This window comes from Vulpes vulpes, chromosome 8 (assembly GCF_048418805.1).
Source record: "Vulpes vulpes isolate BD-2025 chromosome 8, VulVul3, whole genome shotgun sequence".
Classification (NCBI taxonomy): domain Eukaryota; kingdom Metazoa; phylum Chordata; class Mammalia; order Carnivora; family Canidae; genus Vulpes; species Vulpes vulpes.
Genome location: NC_132787.1, coordinates 32938432 through 32950485, shown reverse-complemented (window position 1 = coordinate 32950485; position 12054 = coordinate 32938432). Strand labels below are relative to the sequence as shown.

At 43.8% G+C, this 12054-nt stretch overlaps 1 pseudogene; it reads left to right on the top strand.

Moving 5' to 3' along the window:
- The first annotated feature begins 4534 nt into the window (after positions 1 to 4534).
- On the top strand, positions 4535 to 4873 carry LOC140599826 (U6 snRNA-associated Sm-like protein LSm5 pseudogene; annotated as a pseudogene).
- Positions 4874 to 12054: the final 7181 nt, after the last annotated feature.

The following is a 12054-nucleotide window of genomic DNA, read 5'->3' as shown; positions in this document are numbered from 1 at the left end:
GCCTCCTTTGCGAAGAGAACTTTGGTGTTGCAAGATAAGTAAAATGGCCTCACATAGTAGGTACTTAATATGTATATTGTGTGAAATCAAACTGAGTTATGATATTTGCCAACAGTCTTGCAAAAGAGGAACAGGTGAATGAACCTCTCATAACATGATTCAAGGTCTTATAGGAAAGCATCTCCAATCTACCAAAATAAACCAAACTGTGTATTTCATTCCTTACCTGGCTTACTAATACTTTCATATTTACCATGACAGCCTCATGGTTTGCTGTAGATCCAATTTCCACTGAAGTGCCACAGGGGTAACTTATTAAATCAAATCTGTTCTATATCGCTCTCCATGAATGTGTTTATCAGGTTCTTGGAGCGGAAAATGATTGTGATAATGGATATAAAGCAAGTAATGCAGTGCCTGGAATACAAAGGTGCTCAACAGATGTTAGCTTAAAACATAAAAAGACAAAAGAGCAGATTAGAAGTGGAGAGGTGTTCAGAAAACAGAGGAGATAGAGGGAAGGATATAGAATTACCAGGAGTGGGGTGGGGGTGGGGTGCAGGAGACCCAGGACTGAGAGGATGCCCTTCCCAGGCCGCTCTAGACTAGACTGACCTTGTCTGCCAGGAGCTCTTAACGTGACAGGTGATCTGGGACCCACAAAATGGGGTGAAGCTCCTCACTGATACTAAATAAAAGTATAGCCATTTGACACATCTGTCCTGTATCTTAGAAGGCGTAGAAATATGATAATAGCACCAAATATGAATCATGGAAAACAGGCCATGAATGGAGACATTTGCTAAGAGATGCCAGCCTGGCCCCAGTGAAGTCAATTTGTCAGCTATTTTCACTGGGGAAAGAGAAATTAAGGGAGGAGTTGCAGCCCCTGCCAAACCTAACTGTCTACATGTCTAAGAAGTGGAGTGTTTAAGGCTGCTGGGCAACATCAGCTGCAGATGAACTCAGCAGGGTGAGGCTGGCAGGGAGGCCAGGGCAGAGCTCACTGGGGAACACAGGGCAGAGAGCACATGGCTTCAGGGTCCCTGCAGAGTCAGTCATGCACTGAGCCCAGGCGCCAAGGGCAGAGGGATGCAGAGTGAGGATGGCCTGCCTGTGGGTTTTGGGGCTGGGGTGTGTAGGTGTAGCAGTGCTGCATGTTCTCTGAAGGCTGACCCATGTCCGGGTGGCTTACCTCTTCCAGCCTCCGTTTTCTCATCTATAAAATGAAGAAAATAACATCTGCTTTGAAGGGTCTCTGCAAAGGTTAAGCATGAAACGAAGAAAGCACAAGTGTATAGAAACCGTGAAAACTCTGGATGCCAGTTGTCATTGTCATGAAAAAGAAACTGAACAGGTTGCACTGGTCAACTCAGGCTGCTATAACAAAATATTATCAACCGAAGGGAGGGGGACTGAGGCAACAGAGTTTATTTTCTCACGGATCCTGGGGCTGGAAATCTGAGATCAAGGGGCCAGCAGGGTAGTAGTTTCATCTAAGGCCTCTTCTTTTGGCTAGCAGGAGACTGCCATCTCACCGCGTGCTCATATGACCTTTGTTTTGTACACACACACACACACACAGAACGAGCAAATTCTCCTGTGTCTCATCTTGTAAGAGCACTAATCCGATCAGGAGGGCCCCTGCTCTTATGACCTCATCTAACCCTAATTATTTTCCAAAGGCCTCATCTCCAAATATTATCACATGTAAGAATTAGGATTTCAACATACGAACTTTGTGATGGACACAAACATCCAACCCATACCAGTTAAAAAGAAACTATTCCTTCTTATAAATATTCCCTGATGTATTTTATTTTATTTTATTTTATTTTATTTATTTTATGTTTTTATTTTTTTAAGATTGTATTAATTTATTCCTTTGTTTGTTTATTTATTTAGAGAGCACATGCATGAGTGAGGAGTGGGGAAGGGGCAGAGGGAGAGGAGAGAGAATCTCCAGCAGACTCTGCTGAGCTCAGAGCCTGACATAGGGCTCAATTCCACAACCCTAAGATCACAATTTGAGCCAAAATTAAGAGTCAGACACTTAACTGGCTGAGCCCCCCAGGTGCCCCTCCTTGACGTAGTTGAGAGAGAGAGAAAAAAAAATCCTTGGTTGTAAGAAAATGCATTTCCAATAAAATGCCAAAATAGGGAAATGTTAATCCTCTAGGCTGATCCTGGATTTTTTCAGCCAGACCTTTGTTGATATATCACTGTTGTACCCTTTATGTCATTTGTAAAGACATCCTTTTAAAACTAAAAGCCAGGGAAAACCTGATCTACAGTGGCAAGTACAGTGCCGGGGATATAGGTTAATAGTGGTTCTAACCTTTGATCCCTCCATGGATTCAAAGCTATGGACATTTTCTCAAGGAAAAAACACACACATTTCTGACAACAGAGAGAGGTTCTCAACTTGAAATCCATCTTTGGATCCCTGGTGTATGCGTGTGGTCCATGGACCTCAACTTATGAGCCCCTGCACTACAGAAAGTAGGGAATGCTGGTGGTCATTGAGAATATCAAGGAAGTTTCTTCCATTCTTTTGTGGGTAGGAGTAACAATGCAGTTTTTAAAAGTGCGGAATGTAAAAGAATTTTCTGTCTGAGTTGTTAACCTTAAATAAATCATGAAGTGGGAGTAGGTGATAAACAGCTGGTTGCCTGGAACAGGAGTCTGGAGACTGGAGTTTTAGTCCTGATTCCCCAGGTAACTAGATTTGGGACTTAAGTTATGTTGTCTCTCTGAAGTTTATCATTGGTCAAGCTTATTCCCACCCATAGCTTCTTTTTCTAATGTCCATCATGGAACAGACACACATGCCAAGTTCTATCCATACCCCCACATATTATTAAGTAATAAGTCAACATTGCAAAGCATGGATGTATATCTCACACACACACACACACACACACACACACACTGCTCTTTTGTGGGAAGAGAGCCATATTTCTTTACAATGGGAAAATAAACTTTCCCTAGGCCTCACCTCAGAAGTTCTTTCTCAGAGGATCCAGTCTTGCTTTGGGGAAACTGAGAAGGCTTACCCAGAAATAGCTAGAGCCTTCATCCTGAGCCAGATGAAAGTGGCTAAATCTTTTCCCGCTTTCCCTTAAAATCATCTTCTTTTCTCAATACTTGCCATTGTCAGGTGCCTGTTTACACTGTTCCTTCCCAAGGTCACACCCATCAGTTTCTTGAAAAGGTGTTTCAAGCAGTTGTGGTTTGGGGTAGTACAAGAGAAATAAGGAAATGGCTGGCAGGCAAGCGGCAAGCCCAATGGTACCCTTGTTCTGGCTCTCCACCTGCCACAGCCGAGGTGGTTTGGGAGCTGCTGTGGCAGTCTGTCCCTGCTGGTGGGCCCCAGGGTGTTCCCTGAGTGCCACCCCATCATCTTTCTACAAGAGTCTCGCTTTGGTTTGGGTCTGTGTTGTCCTTGGAATTAGTCGGTTAAGTAGTCTTCTGTGTCCACTGGAGCCATTGGCCCATCTCTGGGATGAGACCAGAATCAGATCAAGATGGTCTGGGGTTGGAAAGCAGCCTGGGGGATGCCTCTCATGTCACCCCCAGGAGACACTAGCCCTTTTGGCCATGTTCCTTGGGGACCCCCCCCACAAACAACTATTGAATAAACTTAGCAAAGAAAGAATAAGCAACACAAAGTAACAATCTTCCAACCCAAGAGGAGATACTAAGGACATTTTGATGCAAAGGTGGTTTACTGATTTGGAGAAAGCCAAATTCAGTTTTTGGCTTTCAGTTGATTCAGTTTCAGTTCAGTTGATTGACTGATTCATTGATTCAGTTTCATCTGAAACACTATACACTCCTGACACAGAATAGGTGTCTTGTACAAGTTTATTGAGAGAATGCATGGATGGCTTTCCTTAGTGCTTTTGTGCTAAAAAGGGAGCTGATGCAAAGCAGGTCTTCCATCAGTATGTGGTTCTTACCTGTTTCTTTCCTCAGGTGTTTCATTCTTACTTCCGATTCTCAGGAAATCATGATTGGGGCTGTATTAAGGAATGTGTATATATATTTCAAAACCTCAGACCAGTCTGTATTGGAAAGCTAAATAGTTCCCCTAAATTCAGAGGAGAATGGACTTTATTTACTGACCTTCTTATTTTGGTAGGGATATTTTTCTCGGTTCCATTGTCTCGTCAAATAAATTTCGAGCAAGTCCTTTTTCTTCTGTGGGTCTTAGCCAAGCCTACCAGATGGGGGACCTGGGGAGAAAGTTTGGTAGAAAACAGTTTTAGAAATAAAAGTCTTCTGTGTCTTCCGAAGTTGAAACTCTGGAGTACTCCAACCCAGGTGAGCAGAAATGTTTTCTTCCCTTTCATCTTATTTTATTTGCCAGGAGATTAATGTTGTGGATTGAAGGCAGAGGAAAGAATTTCTGGTTTTATGCTGGGACTCTAAATGAATCATTGCTGGCAAGCCCTTGTGAAGAAAATCCTATGACTTTAAACTCATGGAAGATGGCACCTGGGAATAAAAGCAATATAGAAAAAGTTACCATTCTTCCAGCGTAGCCATGGTGGCTAACGCTACCACTAACTCATGGTAGCTACTGCCTCTAGAGCTTGTGGACAAATGTATAGGATCAAGAATTCACATTGTGTTGAAGAGTGATAAGGAAATTGTTGGCACACTTTTGGAATTTGATGACTTTGTCAACATGGTACTGGAGAATGTCACTGAGTTTGAAATCACACCAGAAGGAAGAAGGATCACTAAATTAGATCAAATTTTGCTAAATGGAAATAATATAACAATGCTGGTTCTTGGAGGAGAAGATCCTGAAGTATGAATGGATTTCCTTACTCTCTTTTGTCCTATAATGACAACAAAAGTGATTTTTGTTACCCTTTTTATGTTTGGATTCTGTAAAGCTAAGTTTCCCATTGAAGGCAAATGTTTTGAAGATGCATTGTAAATGCCCATTTTTGTAAGTTAATCATTATTATTTTGGAAAAAGAAGAACAGTTTGTCCTCTGAAGACTAAAATAAAAATGCTTTTGGTTAAAAAAAAAACAACAAAAAGTGATCATTTATGCTCCTGTCATATTTTCCCCCTTTGGCTAAATGATTACTGACTTATTCTAATCTATTCCAAGACTGACAAATTTCATGTGAGTTTCTAAATCTTAATATCTGATTGCGTCACCAAACTCCTTCACTGAGAAGGTATTCCAATTCACCCAGCATGATGGTGCAAGTGGGTTGACCAAGAAATAATCTATGATTTCATGATTCTTTTGAGAATCCATGAAAAAATTAGTTCTATAATTCTGCTGGGAAAAGTTGGTGGTTATAACATTTTATGGGATCCTCCCAGTTTCAAATGTTCATCCCACAACTAGCCCCATAGCCTTTAAAATGTCTCAGAAATTTCAATATTTGGGGATCCCTGGGTGGCAAGCGGTTTAGCGCCTGCCTTCGGCCCAGGGCATGGTCCTGGAGTCCTGAGATCAAATCTCACATCGGGCTCCCTGCATGGAGCCTGCTTTTCTCTCTCAGTCTTTCTCTCTCTCTCTCTCTCTCTGTCTCATGAATAAACAAAATCTTTAAAAAAAATTAAGAAACTTCAATATTTAAATCTTTATATTTTTGAAACTGCCCCTTGTGCTTGTGTGTGGCACAAAGCTGTTTGGTAGTTCACATTGTTTCATTTTTTATTTTGAAAATACAGTCATTTAGTTTAGAGAATAAGGTAGTAATAAGGGCTCTTGTTGTTTCTTGATAACACAGATAACAAAAGGATTATCTTCTCAATTGAGGTTGACCCATGAACGACACTGGTTTGACTGTGCAATTCCACTTACACATGCAGCTTTTTCAATAACTCCAGTTGAGTACTGCAAATGGATTTTCTCTTCTTTTTGATGGTCTCAATAACACTTTTTTTCCTCTAGTTTTCTTTATTGTAATAATACAGTACATGATACACGTAATGCACAAAATATGTGTTAATCAACTACTTATGTTATTAGTAAGGCTTCTGGTCAACAGGAGGCTATTAGCAGTTAAGTTTTGGAGGAGCCAAAAGTTATACTTGGGTTTTCGACTGTGCAGGGAGTAGGCGCCCCAACCCCTGCGTTGTTCAAGGGTCAACTGTATATCCAAAGCCTCAAACCTTAGAAACCTTAGAAACCAATAAACCTTTGTTTATTCCTTTTCTAGCCCACATTCAACTCATTAAGGTCTGTTGGCTTTATCATCAGAATGTATTAGAATCTGGTCACTTTTTACTGTCCCCACTGTTCCAGCTGTTCCAAGTGGACTTCTTTTCTAGCAATAGGCTCCTACTGGCATCCTGCTGCCAGGCTTCACCAGCCCTGTCCCTAGCACCCCCTACCCCACCCCCACCCATGTGCACTCTCAACACAGGGAATGTGACCCTTGTAAATGTCACCCCTCGCCACCAGGCTTCCTGTCTCAGAGTGAAAGCCAAAGAAGCCTTGAGGATTTACAAGGGCCTAGGTGATCTGCACCTTCTTCCCTCCCCTCCTCCTTTCTGACTTAAGTTCCTTCTCTCTGCTTTGTACCTTCCTCCCCAGTTCCTGGGGCTTCCTTGCTGTTCTGTGAAGGCACCCAGCTGAGGGTGTGCACTGCTCTTCCCTCTGCCAGGAATGCTTTCCGTAGATATCCACCAGCCCCCCCCCCCCTTTCTGTGTTCATGTCTTTGCCCAAAGGCAGCCTCTCCTCGAGGGCTTCCTTGGCCCCCTAGATAATGTAGCATCTGTTCTGCCAATCCTTCCTCCCAGCTCTGCTGAACATAATCTATTGATCTCGTTATTGTTTTCTTCCCTCCACAAAAAAGGAAGCTTCCAAGAGGACAGATTTTGTCTGGTTCTCACCGTGGAATCCCTCCCTTCTGGAAGAGTGCTGGGCCTGTAGAGATATTCAGTACATATTTGTTGCATGATGAAATATCCTCAGCTCAAATCCTTAAATCAGGGAGTGCAGAACAAATAGGTAGGAGTGTGGGTCACCACAGAGCCCTAAATGTTTAGGGGTCTGAGGCACACTTCCAAAATAGTTTCTTATGTCTGGAAAGATTTTTTGCCAGGCCAGGATGTTCTCCTGAAATGTCCTCTGTGGCCTGGCTCTGTTTAACTCAGTTTCCCTAGAATTCTACTCTCAGTGATGAATTTTTTAGTGTTAAGCATCACCCTATTTAATAGGCCTTTTAAAAAAAATTTTCTCCTTATTCACATGGATGGATCATTTACATAAAATCAAATGCAACCATTTTTAAGGGCTCAGTTTTTTTTGGTTTCCATAAATGCATACAGCTCTGTAACAACCACCCCAATGAAGAAAATAGAACACATCCATTACCCCAAAAACATTCCCTTGTGTCCCTTGGCAGGAAATCCTCAGCCCCCACCTTCAATCCTGAACAAGCACCTATCTGTTTTCTGTCATCATAGATAAATTCTGCTTGTTGTAGAATTTTATAGAACTGGAAGCGTACAGTAGGCACACTTCATTCTCTTGCTCAATATAATGTTTTTGAGATTCATCCATGGTGGTGTGTGTATCAGTGGTTCATTCCTTTTTACTGCTGAGTGAAATTAGTAGGCCATTCTATTAAATAGAAAATACTCCGAAGATGGGCAATTGGCAATCTTGGCAGTTCTTTAACACTTAAGTCTAAATGAATTTTTTTTTTTGGTTGAGCAACATATGGAAAGTATAAGAACATTTGGGTAACTGGAAATGAGGGGGAGGCCTGACAAAGGCAAGATGCTGAAAGGCGATTTTGCCAGCATCACCATTTTGCTTGTCTTTCACATACAGATTCAAGAAGTTGCCTCACTGCCTTCAGTGCCCGAAATCCAAGAGTGAGTAAATGAGTATTACTGAATACCTGCTAGGTGCTGGATGTAGTTCTATTTGATGTGCATGGCAGTCCTGTGAATTAAATGTTACAGCCTCCCTTCTTTCAGATGAAGAAACAGACCAGGAGCTGTTAGTGGGATTCAGGCCAGGTCTTCCTAACAACAAAGTTCAATCATTCAAGTTCATTTTAAGTTCCTGGGCTGAGCACAGCCTGAGAGAAAGGGGAGAGGAGGAGAGAGAAGAGAGGGAGAGATAGGGAAGGAGGGAGGGAGAGAAAGAGAGAGAGAGAGGGAGAACGGAATGGGAGAGGAGAGAGAGAGGTCAGAACAGATCCACAGGGCGAAATCTCATGGGAGGAGGAGACTCCCTGAAGCTGCATTGGGTTTCTCAGAACTGAACCAGTCTGGGCACTTCATGGGATGAGATTCTCTAAGGTAGCCTTGGGGTTACTGGCAGTGCCTCTCTGGTTTCAGCATGGCAGCTTCAGCTCATAACTCTCCTCGTGAATTAAGACCCCGGGGTATGAGCCCCGTCTTAAAAGTCAATTCCAGAAACAATGGGGGAAGCCTTGGTTGTAACCAGGGCCTTGTCAACTGTCTGATAACTAGAGCCTAGAGCCGTGAGACAGGCAGAGCTGGTGCTTGGCCAGCAGGCTGACCTCAAGCCCTGCTTCCCCACAGACTGCATTCCAGGGCTTCAAGTGTCATCTCTCCCAAGCCACATGTGTTTACCCTTTGCACACTCCACTCCTCTCCCTTCCACCTGGCGGAGGTGGGAAGGCGAAACCAAGGCCACTTCAACATTCGGCCCTTGAGACTCCCGGGCTGGGCCAGGCTGTGCTGGGTAGGCTCGTAATTTTAGCAGGTCACACAACCAGCCAGCAGATACAAAAGTGCCCACATTTCTGCAGTGTATTAGTTTCCTAGGGCTGCTGTCACAACGTATCACCAACCGGGTGCCTTAAAACAACAGAAGTTTATTCTTTCATGTTCTGGAGGCTCAAAGTCTGCAATCCAGGGGTTGGTAGGGGTGGTTCCTTCCGGAGGTCCAGGGGAGAAACCCTCCCAGCTCTCTCCCCTGGCTGCTGCTGGCACCTATCAACCCTGGCGTTCCTTGGCTTGTGGCAGTGTAACTCCTCCACTCTGCCTGGGAAGTTCCCCCCGTTCCTCACCCCTCTTCCCTCCCCATGTGAAAAGCATCCACTCACCATTGAAGCCTCTCCCCTGGGTGAGGGCTAACCCGAATGCGGTGGGGAGTGTTCACACCTGGTGCCCAGCGGTGGTCCCTGTGTGTTTCTCCCAAGCAACACCTACCGCAATGTGTTGCCTTTGCTTCATTACTGCCCACCTGGCCACCAAACCAAACCAAGTGTCGTAAAGGCAGTTATCTTTGGAGTCCCCCACAGTGATGCAGAAGATCATCTGGGGCAGGGCTGAGACTAGGAGAGGCAAACAAGGTGCCCAGGACTTAATTTAAGGAGATACCAATTCACAGCTGTTAAATGGCTGAACAAGCATAGAAGTTGCTTTCAGGGGATAGAGACCGTATTCGTATTATATGCCTTACAATGCTTGGTGCGTAGTTGGCTCTCAAATGCTTCCTGTGTGGTTTAGTGAATGAATGAAAAAGCCTCTATTTGCGAGGACACAGGGGTAGTGGGAGCTGTGAGTCATGGACACTTGCATTTCCATTAATGTAATGCCCTGAGGAAATAAAATTCTCTCATCCTTTTCTTCTACTGACTCAGGTGCTTCTTAAATGAAATTTAATTGAGGTCAGGGAGGGGGACAGGTGCCACCTTCCATCTCGCTAATGAAGAAGTGAAAGGAAAGAAAGGGGAAGTCCTGGGCCTGAGGTTCCTGAATTCTGAGGTAGTGTTGGTTAAGTGGCCAGGACCAGGACGTCGGTTCCTGGTTTATTCCTACAATCAGGAGTGGGGATCATGGGGTACCAGGGTGGCTCAGTCCGTTAACCGTCCAGCTCCTGATCTCAGCTCAGGTCTTGACCTCAGGGTCATGACTTCAAGCCTTCTGTTGGGTTCCACACTGGGCATGGACTCTACCTAAAAAAAGGGGAAAAAGAGTGGGGATTCTGGCGGTGTTGGGCCGTGGCATGGGTAAGGGAGGTGTCAGCTAGGATGGGATTCTGGGACTCCCAGACTGAAGCTGCTCCAGGCCCATCCCCATGGAAAATGATCCCTCGGGCAGCCCAGGTGGCTCAGCGGTTTAATGCTGCCTTTGGCTCAGGGTGTGATCCTGGAGACCTGGGATGGAGTCCCACGTCAGGCTATCTGTGTGGAGCCTGCTTCTCCCTCTGCCTGTGTCTCTGCCTCTCTCTGTATCTCTCCGTTTCTCATGAATAAATAAATAAAATCTTAAAAAAAAAAAGACCCCTTGCTGGCCTTGCAGCTGAATGAAGGTCCTCTCCAGTATCAGACCAACCTCTCTTTTGCCGGGAACAAGGCACCCTTATTGTAAGGCTCTCTCTTCTCATCTCATTTCCAGTCATGTGAGCTTCCCTTCTGTGTCCCTTAACAGTGCTACCTGTCACTTGAAGCCAGGTAACACTCAAAGGGTAACTAGATTTGGAGTCATACCTGGGTCTCCAGACGCCCTTTATACCATTTCTTCCGTTGATTCTGTGGGCCTTCAACCTTGTTCTCCAGACCATTTTAGTCTAGGACAAGAGACCTAGCAAATGAATGATTTTACCTCCTGACCACCGCCCCGTCTCCATGAGGGGCATCTCAAAATTATTCAGCTATCCATCTCATCCTCCCAGTTTCCACTCCTGTTCCCTCTTGGCTCCCCCACAACCAGACCCCACAGGGCATTCTGGGGCAGGGCTGAGACTAGGAGAGGCAAACAAGGTGCCCAGGACTCAATTTAAGGAGATACTAATTCTCAGGGTTGTGTAGGTATCTCCTTAAATTTTGTATTTCCGGGGTGCCCTGGCTTGGTGTTGGGCTAGTGTATTAATAAAGGGAATGGAGGAGGAAAAGAAGTTAAAAGGAGGGTAGAAGAGTGCTGAGAGAACAAGGCAGGAAATCTGAAGTCAGTGGCAAAGTGGAGAATAATGGGTGTATCCTTTGGGTAAATACCGAGTAGTGCAATTGCTGGATCACAGGGTAGTTCTATTTTTAACTTTTTGAGGAACCTCCATACTGTGGAATTTAATAAACAAAACAAATGATCATAGGGGGGAAAGAAGAGAGAAGAAAGCCAAGAAACAGACTCTTAACTATAGAGAACAGACTGATGGTCCCACCCAGGGTCGGTAGGTGGGGGGATGGGTTGAATGGGTGATGGGGATGAAGGAGGGCACTTGTCTGATGTTGTTGTTTGTAGTTGTTGAATCACTAAATGGTACACTTGAAACTAGTATTGTACTGTATGCTAACAAACTGGATTTTTTTTTTTTTAGATTTCTTTCAAAGTTTATTTAAGCAATCTCTACACCCAACATGGGCCTCGAACTCACTCCCAACTAACTGGAATTTAAATAAAAACAAAAAAAAAAAAAAAAAAAGAAAGAAAGAAAGAAAGAAAAAAAGAAAGAAAGAAAGAAAGAAAGAAAAAGAATGAATCATGGGTTCATGTAGTCACTGGTAGGTTTCCCTGCAGAAATCTCACACACACAGCCTCAGACCTGCTCCATGTCACCCAGAGAATAAGAAACAAGAGGAAAACCAAAACACAGTCACCCCTTTCTCAGGAGGTTTTCCCCAGTTTCTTGTCTGAGGGAAGACAAGAAAAGGGAAGAAATCCCTAAAGTCCTGTCCTCTCTGCTTTCACTCCCTCCTCAGACTCGACATTTTCTTTTGGATATTTAGAACCTTGCCAGAGGCATGGTGATTAAGTCTTAAGATGCCTGAGGAGGAGCCCTTACAGGCTGCTAGTCCTGGGAGCCACTAGCCACGCAGGGCTTTTGAGCACTTGCAGTGTGACTACTCCGAACCGATGAGTGCTGAGTATAAAATACACAGTTTTTGAAAACTGAGTTTGAAACAAAAGAATGTAAAATAGCTCACTAATATTATTTAAGAGCTTGATTATACTGAAATGATAATGTTTGGGACCTACTGGGTTAAATAAACTATATTAAAATTAATCCACCCCTTTTACTTATTTTAACGTGGGTGCTAGAAAAAAATTGTAAATGTTTAATTTTTTAAAATAGATTTTTAATTAA